This window comes from Nannospalax galili, unplaced genomic scaffold, assembly GCF_000622305.1.
Source record: "Nannospalax galili isolate Female #2095 unplaced genomic scaffold, S.galili_v1.0 scaffold1189, whole genome shotgun sequence".
Classification (NCBI taxonomy): domain Eukaryota; kingdom Metazoa; phylum Chordata; class Mammalia; order Rodentia; family Spalacidae; genus Nannospalax; species Nannospalax galili.
The window spans coordinates 1599416-1607622 of NW_008360313.1; positions in this window are offsets into that span (position 1 = coordinate 1599416).

An 8207-nucleotide genomic window follows, 5' to 3' on the forward strand; every position below is an offset into this window, starting at 1 on the left:
GATCCCCTTGAACTGGAGTTATGGATGGTTGTTAACCCCATGTGGGTGTTGGGCAGCAAACCTAGGTCCTCTGCAAGAGCAGCCAGTACTAAATTGCTGAATCATCTCTCCAGCCCTGTAACAGCTGTATTTTAATATTAAAACAAGAATCTAACATTTGTGGACCAAATGAAATATTGAGTTTTGTTCCCAGCACCCATATTGGGGTGGGGGGCTCACAACCTCCTGTAACTTTAGTTACAAGAATCTGACACCATCTTGTGGCTTCTACAGGCACCTGCACACACACATGGTACATACACAGGCAAGCAGGCACACATACACATTAAAAAAAAGTCTGACTGAGTCCATTCACTTGAGATTTTATTTTTATTTTATGTATATGAGTGTTTTGTCTGCATGTATGCAAGTGTACCATGTGTATGCCTAGTACATGCAGAAGCCAAAAGAAAGTGTCAAATCCTTTGGAACTGGAGTTAAGGATGGGTGTTAACTGCCGTGTGTGTGTGTGTGTGTGTGTGTGTGTGTGTGTGTGTGCTGGGAACTGAGCCCAGGCCCTCTGAAAGAGCCATAAATGCTTTTAACTATTGATCGATGTCTCCAGCCTGGGGTCCATCCATTTGACACCTGAGTGTTAGAAAAAAAAGGTTAAGCAATTAAGAATAGCTTAGATGATTGTCTAAAAACTAGGTGGATATTGAAAGAGAGAATATTTTCTGTTTTCAACCAACAAATTTTATCGCTTATAGAAACTACATTACAAATTGTCCAAAGTTATAGTTGTAAGTTGGATTGTCAATCCACATAGACATCATTTATATTATTACCCTCCCCACTTTGTTTGTAAGAAAAGAGTAAAGTTTGTTATTTCTCAAAGACTGTTTTCATAAATACCTGAAATGCTTACAGTTTTTCACTGTATTGTTGTTCTTATTTTAAAGTCAGAGTATTTATCTGATAGGAAAAATCATCATTTCGCAAATACACCTCTGTTACACTTAAAAGTGCCCTGTTACTTTTTGCTTATTCAAAGTATTGAAGTATTTTGGTTATTAACTTGGTTATATTATAATTTTATATTTTTAATTTTTTAAGTATGGAAGTGTTTTGTCTGCATGGATGTAAGTGCACCTGTATGGGCTATGCCTGATGAAGCCAGAAGATGGTGTCAGATCCCCTGGAACTGGAGTTACCAATGATGGTTAGCTGCCATATGGGTATTAGAAATTGAACCTAGGTCCTCTGCAAAAGCAGCCAGTAAGTACTCTTAACCACTGAGGCATCTCTCCAGCCCTTGATCCCTTTATTTTTTATACTTCATTTATTCCATGCAATATTTATGCCAGGAAGATGCTGGGATGATCACAATGGAGAAAGCATGGCCTTTATCTTCACATGCTTATGATGTAAAGAGGTAGATTTAATGACTGAGTTTTAGGTGAAACAGTGTAATTGTTTCAGTAAGGCAAAGTAGATAACAATGGTATAGATTTTCCATGATTCTTTATGAAATGTATATATACCTTCATAAGTTTAAGTAATGTTTTTTTCCTTCTTCCTAAAATGTAAAATTAGATTGTGATGATATGTGAATATATAGCTAATAAAATTTATTAAGATATTCAAAGAATATATTGCCTTGATACTAAGTGTACTCTCTGTTTTTCCCAGCCTCAGTTACTGGATTTTTCTCTTCTCTGTTTTCCTTGCTGCCTTGTGCATCTGCCCTTGACTGAAACTGCTCTACTCAGGGAAATGACTGCCACATTTCTGTCAAAAGCCCTGACCTCACTCCTGAACAAAAGACTGTTTGCTTAGCACCTTTATTTAATTTTCTAAAATCCATCTCAATTATTTGTTTGGTATTTCACTTGATTATCTAAAACCATCTCAAAAATACCATGTTCATAAATGGCACGCATTTAGTGAAACTACTCTTTCCTAAATTTTTCCCATATTATTAAATGCTAGCTCCAATTTTCCAGTTGTTTGGAATAGAAATCAGACATCATCCTTTATAATTTTATTTCATTTTTATCCATTTCCAACCTTCCTGGTTCCTTTTTCTAAACATATTTAAAGGCTTATCATTTTCTGAGTCATTCTTGATTCAAACAATTGTATTATATTCTTTCTTTTTTTCCTTTCTTATCAAAGTTTTTGAATTTCATTCAATATATTTTGATCATTGGCCTATAGGGTCAAATTTTGTGTCTCTAAAAGACCTTCAGAGTGAGTCTATCCACTGGAGCCTGATTTAACTTACGAAGACTCAAATATTTCAAATGACTCTCTCCTTCCCAGAAACCATCAGTTTCCAATTGTTCCTCAGGTATGGTTGGGGTTTCTTACCCACTCCCCCACATCTATGCCGAGATTTTGTCTAGCATTAGCTTGCATGCTACTTGTGCATGCTGTTACCATGCTTTGACTTCATGTGAGTATCTGCCCTATTGTCTGTAAAAATGTTTCCTTGTGGTCATCTACCACCTCTGACTCTTACAATCTTTCTGCCAACTCTCCTTCTGCAATGATCCCTAAGCTTTTGGAGGAAGAAATTTGATATAGATATCCAGTTCAGGTATAATCACTGAGTAGCCTCTTATTTTCTGCATGTCGGCGAGTTGTGAGTTTCTATGTTAATCACCATCAGCTTCATAAAGAAGCTTCTCTGATGAGAGTTGAGAGATGCATTAATCTACCGGTATAACAATAAGTCATTAGGAGTCGCTTAAATTCTATATTTATTTAGAAGGATAATAAATTCAGCTCTGCCTTATTTGCCTGTGGCCTGTCTAGCCACAGGTTTCTAGACCAGTATTAATGTCAGGTATGAGCTTTGTCTTATGAAGTGGACCTTAAATCCAATTAGAAAGTGATTGATTAACTCCCATAATATTCATGTCACTCTTGTACCAGAAGGCATATCTTTCCAGGCCAGTTGTTGAAGCATGCAAGAGTCACAGCTGGGAAAGGTATTAATTAACAATTTTCTCTTAAGATAGCATCCATAGCACCTTCCAGCACCATGAAAGCTGGGCAGTAGAGTTGAAGCTTTGAGGTCAGTACCAGCTGGATTTCTCTCTCTCTTTTTCCCCTTATGGCTCATCTATGTATGTCTTCAGCAATAGGGTCTTAGCATTAAGTTCTGGTGGGTAACCAAGAGCAAGAGCAATCACTAATATTGTTTGAAGGCCTATGGGATGCCTGCTTAACAGCTTCGTAAGAGGGAGTCCATCCCTGGCACTGAGCTTCTACTTTGCTAACCTATAATATCTAGTAGGGGCAATTCCCCCCTGTTATAAGGTAACTCCTTTTAATCTTCTTTTGTAATATATGTATTTTGAGAAGTTTCTGGAGTGGTAGGTTTCCATGTGGCTTTTTCTAAAGGCTTTAGTTTTAGTTATCCCTTTCCATACTCCATTCGTCAATTGTTAGACTTGATGACTGCATTCTAGGAGTCCAGTTCAGTTCTTTTCTGTGCCTATAAGTTTAAGTGTATTTTTTACTTTCTCCCCTATCAGTTTCAGGGTGTCAGGTCTTATGTTGAGGTCCTTGATCCATTTGGATTTGAGTTTTGTGCATGATGAAAGATAGAGCTCTAGTTTCATTCCTCTACATGTGGCTATCTAGTTTGACAAGCACTGTTTGTTGAACATGCTATCTTTTCTCCAGTGTGTATTTGTGGTCTCTTTGTTAAAAATCAGGTGACTTGTAAATGTGTGGACTTAAATCTGGGTCCTGAATTCAATTCCACTGATCAGTGTGACTATTTATATGGTAGTACCATGTTGTTTTTATTGCTATAGCTCTGTAGTATAATTTGAGATTGGGGATGTTAATACCTCCCAAAGTTCTTTCATTGTTCAGGATTATTTTGGCTATCCTGAGTTTTTTTTGTGTGTGTTTCCATATGAAATCTGAGATTATTTTTAAAACTTCTGTGAAGAGCTGTGCTGGAATTTTAGTAGGTATTGTGTTGAATTTGTAGATTGATTTTTTTTGTAGGATGGCTATTTTCACAATATTAATCCTAGTGATCTATGAGCATGGGAAGTCTTTCCATATTCTGGTAGCTTATTCAATATCTTTCCTCAATATCATAAGGTTTTTATTATACAAGTTCTTTACTTCCTTGGTTAGATTTATCCCAAGATATTTTATGTTTTTGAGGTGATTGTGAATAGAATCATTGCCTGGATTTCTTTCTGGTCTGTTTGTTGTTGGTATTTAGGAAGGCTACTGATTTTGTGTGTTAATTTTATAGCCTGCTACTTTGCTGAATGTGCTTATCAGCTCTAGGAATTTTGTGGTTGAGTCTTTGGGGTGTTTTATGTATTGAATCATATCACTTACAATAAGAATACTATGACTTCTTTTCAAACTTGTATCACCTTTATCTCTTTCATTTGTTTTATCGCTGTAGCTAAGACTTCAAGCACTATATTGAACAGCAATGGGAGAGTGGATGTCATTGTCCTCTTCCTGCTTTTAAGGGGAATGCTTTGAGTTTTTCTCCATTTAGTATGATGTAGGCTGTAGAACAGTTGTATATTGACTTTCTTATGTTGAGATATGTCCCCTGAATCTCTAGATTCTTTCTGACTTTTATCATGAATGGATGCTGGATTTTATCAAAGGTCTTTTTTTTTTTCCTCTAATGAGATGATCATGTAGTTTCTGTCCTTGAGTCTATCAGGTGATTGATTACACTTATAGTGTTTCATTTGTTAAACCATCCCTGCATCTCTGGGATGATGCCAACTTGATCATGGTAGATAATATTTTTGATATGTTCTTGTATTCAGTTTTTGAGTATTTTATTGAGAATTTTTGTGTCTGTGTTCATCAGAGAGATTGGTCTATAATTTTCTTTTTTGTTGTTGGGTCTTTGTCTAGTTCTGGTGTCAGAGGAATACTGACTTCATAGAAAGGATTTGGGAGTGTTACTTCCTTTTCTATTTTACAGAATAATTTTGGTAGTATTGGTATTTGTTCTTCTTTGAAGGTTTGGTAGAATTCAGCACTATATCCATCTGGCCCTGGGCTCTTTTTAGATTTTTTGTGCCATTTTGATTTAACTTTGATAGGCCACACATATATAAAATTTCTTTTAGATTTTCCAGTTTAGTGGAATATAGATTTTTGAAGTATGTCTTTATGGTTTTCTGAATTTCTTCAGGATTTGCTGTAATGTTTCCCTTTTCATCTCCGAGTTTATGAATTTGTGTCTTCTCTCTCTTTTGGTTAATTTAGATAAAGGTTTGTCAATCTTGTTATCTCAAATGACTCATTTATTACTTTCTTGAGAATACAGAAATTATTTCTGTCTTCAAAATAAATGTAGGAAGACTTCTGAAGGTCTCTAGTAGCTCATATGACCATTTGTTGTTCTTGGCACATTGCTGTGGCATACAAGTTACATTTCATTTTTAAGGTACCTGTCATATAGGGAAGTCTATTATATGGATGATGCTCATATTTTGTGGTTTGTGGTTCACTTTCTTATGCCAGCTCTCTTATCTTTGAAAGAAAAGATAACTTGAGAAGGAAGTGGATTTAACTTATTACCAACAAATATCACTGAAAAAATTAATGCTATTCCATTAAAGGATTAATGTCAAACAAAGAGGTTTATCACATTTTTAATTACATCTGTACTGAAATATTGAATTCAAAACAATGTTTTACTCATGTACTCTGGGAAATCAAAGCAAGTAGATGAGTTTCTATTTCTGTTTGGAAAGATGTGAGCTATTGTAATGGGTACTATTAAATAAGTAGAGAGTTCAACAGTCAAAATTATTTGTTTTCATCATAGAAGACTTTCAGGAAGAGTCTATATTTGGGTGTTATAAGGTAGACATTAAATGTCACTTTTCACATAGCAAGGAAACATTGGGAACTTGAGTGTTTGCACAGTAGCTGCTTAAACTCTGGATCTGATAAGATTCAGGTATGGCACAAGTTTGAGGACCTGAAATATAAGCTAGGGAAGGTCAGCTCTAATAAAAATAAAGCAAAAATACTACTTTTACAAATTTTGCCATTTTTGATCATGTGAACACATTTTCTAAGACCTTTCTCAAGGCTTTGGGAGGACCAGTGCAAATGTAGTATCCTATCTTGTAAGTTCTATACAAATGCTGTTAGCCCTTTAAGAAAAGCACTGAAAATGTTCATTTTTTTTCATGGTAGAAATGAGGCTACGGGCATCATGAGTATTGAGCACCTTCATCAGGAGCCTGTAGTTTTCATATGTTCATGTCGAAGATATATGACAGTCACTCAACTGAAAAGTTCAAAACCATGACTGTAGCTCTAGAGAGGTAGACCAGAACCCTTTCATCCCTGGCCAATGGGGTGCATCAGTGGCAGACTTGGTAGCCCTACAGATCTCCTTTCTCTCAACTTGATTTTTGTTCTTGGCCCTGGATATCTCTCACTACTTTGGTGGGGAGAAGCAAGGAAGCCAATCAAAGGAGAGTTCCTGCCTCAAACCCAGGGGAAAACTGCTTCAAAACCTTTCTGCTCTAGCAGGATATTCTGAGGAAGAAGAATTCTTTCTGGATAGAAAGCAACTCCCCTGATGCTCGTCTAGACTTACACTTGTGCAGGTCGGGGGAGAAAGGCTTCATGAAACATCTAGAGATGACTTTCTTCCTGTTCTGTCTTACTGCTCTGATTGGAGTTTCCTGGATGAAAGAAACAGAATATCTGGATCAGAGAATGCTAAGGGATTTTATCAACCCCATGTTCACTGCTTCTATTATATCAAACTCAATCTTCAAACTACATCCTCTGAAAGCTTGTGTACTTCATGTGCTGTACAACTTAATATCATCTTAGGTTCCCCTCATCTGTTTCCTCTCATGACTACAAAACGTTGTGCTCTATAATCATCTCACGTTTTCCCACTGTGCTCCTTCGAGCCCTGGGGCTGATTGGAGGTATCTTTGGGGCTGCCAGGGAGGAGAATATAAAGGGAGGTGGAAGTCAAGGCCAGCTAGCCTTACTTTTTAATTTTATTTATTTTTTAAACATTTTACTATTTTATTTATTATTTTTATTTTACATATATGAGTGTATTCCCTGTATGTATGTGAGTGCACCTGTGTTGTGCAATGACCGTGGAGATCAGAAGAGGGTGTTGGAGCCCCTAGAACTGGAGTTATGGACAGCTGTTAGGCACCATGTGTGTGCTTGGAATTGAACCCAGGCTCTTTGCAAGAGCAGTCAGTGCCCTTAACCACTGAGCTGTCTCTCTAGCTCCCTAGCCTTGCTTTTGATTAGGGGTTCTTTAAATGTTTTATGTATTGTCTTTCTCTGTAAGTTTTGACATGGAATCTAATTCCAAACTTAAACAACAATAAAAATGTAAAAGTCATTAATCTTTGACATTATTATTTGGATAAGAGAAGTCCCAGATGCTGCTATATAATTCTAAACATTTGAATGTCCTAAAAGGAAACCTCAAATTTAAATGTCTCAATCCACAATGCATGGCTTTTGTGCATTAAAATATAACTGTCCATAAAGCAGTTCCAGGGGATCCAACAATCCCTTCTGTCCTCCACGAGCACTGCATGCCACGGCTGCACTTATACACATGCAGGCAATACACACGTACACATAAAATAAAAATAATAAAAATAAAATATTAAAAAATAGTTATGTAATACTAGGCTGCAAACATTTGCTAGCACTTGCCAGTGAGCCTTCTTAGCCTTCTAGTGGCAAGTGCTAGCTATGGCTGGATCTTCATGGCTCCTGAAGGCCCATGTGTTAAATGCTTGGTCCCCATCCTGTGGCATTACTGGTGTAAACTATTTTAAAAAAAAATTTATAGGGGCTGGAGAGATGGCTCAGTGGTTAAGAACAATGGTTGTTCTTGGAGAAGACCCAGGTTCAAATCCCAGCACCCACATGGCAGCTAACAACTGTCCATAACTGCAGTTCCAGGAGATCCAGCAGCCTGTCCTTCACAGGCACTGCACAACATGGGTGCACTTATCTACACATAGGCAATACACACATACACATAAAATAAAGATAATAAAATATTTAAAAGATTTTTATAGTATTTTCAGACCTTGACAGGGTACAATATTCTTCAGTACACTTGTACAATGTATAATGAACCTAAGGAAGGAAACTTCCATTTCTTCAAATGGTAAACATTTCACGTGCTGCCAATTTCACACTCT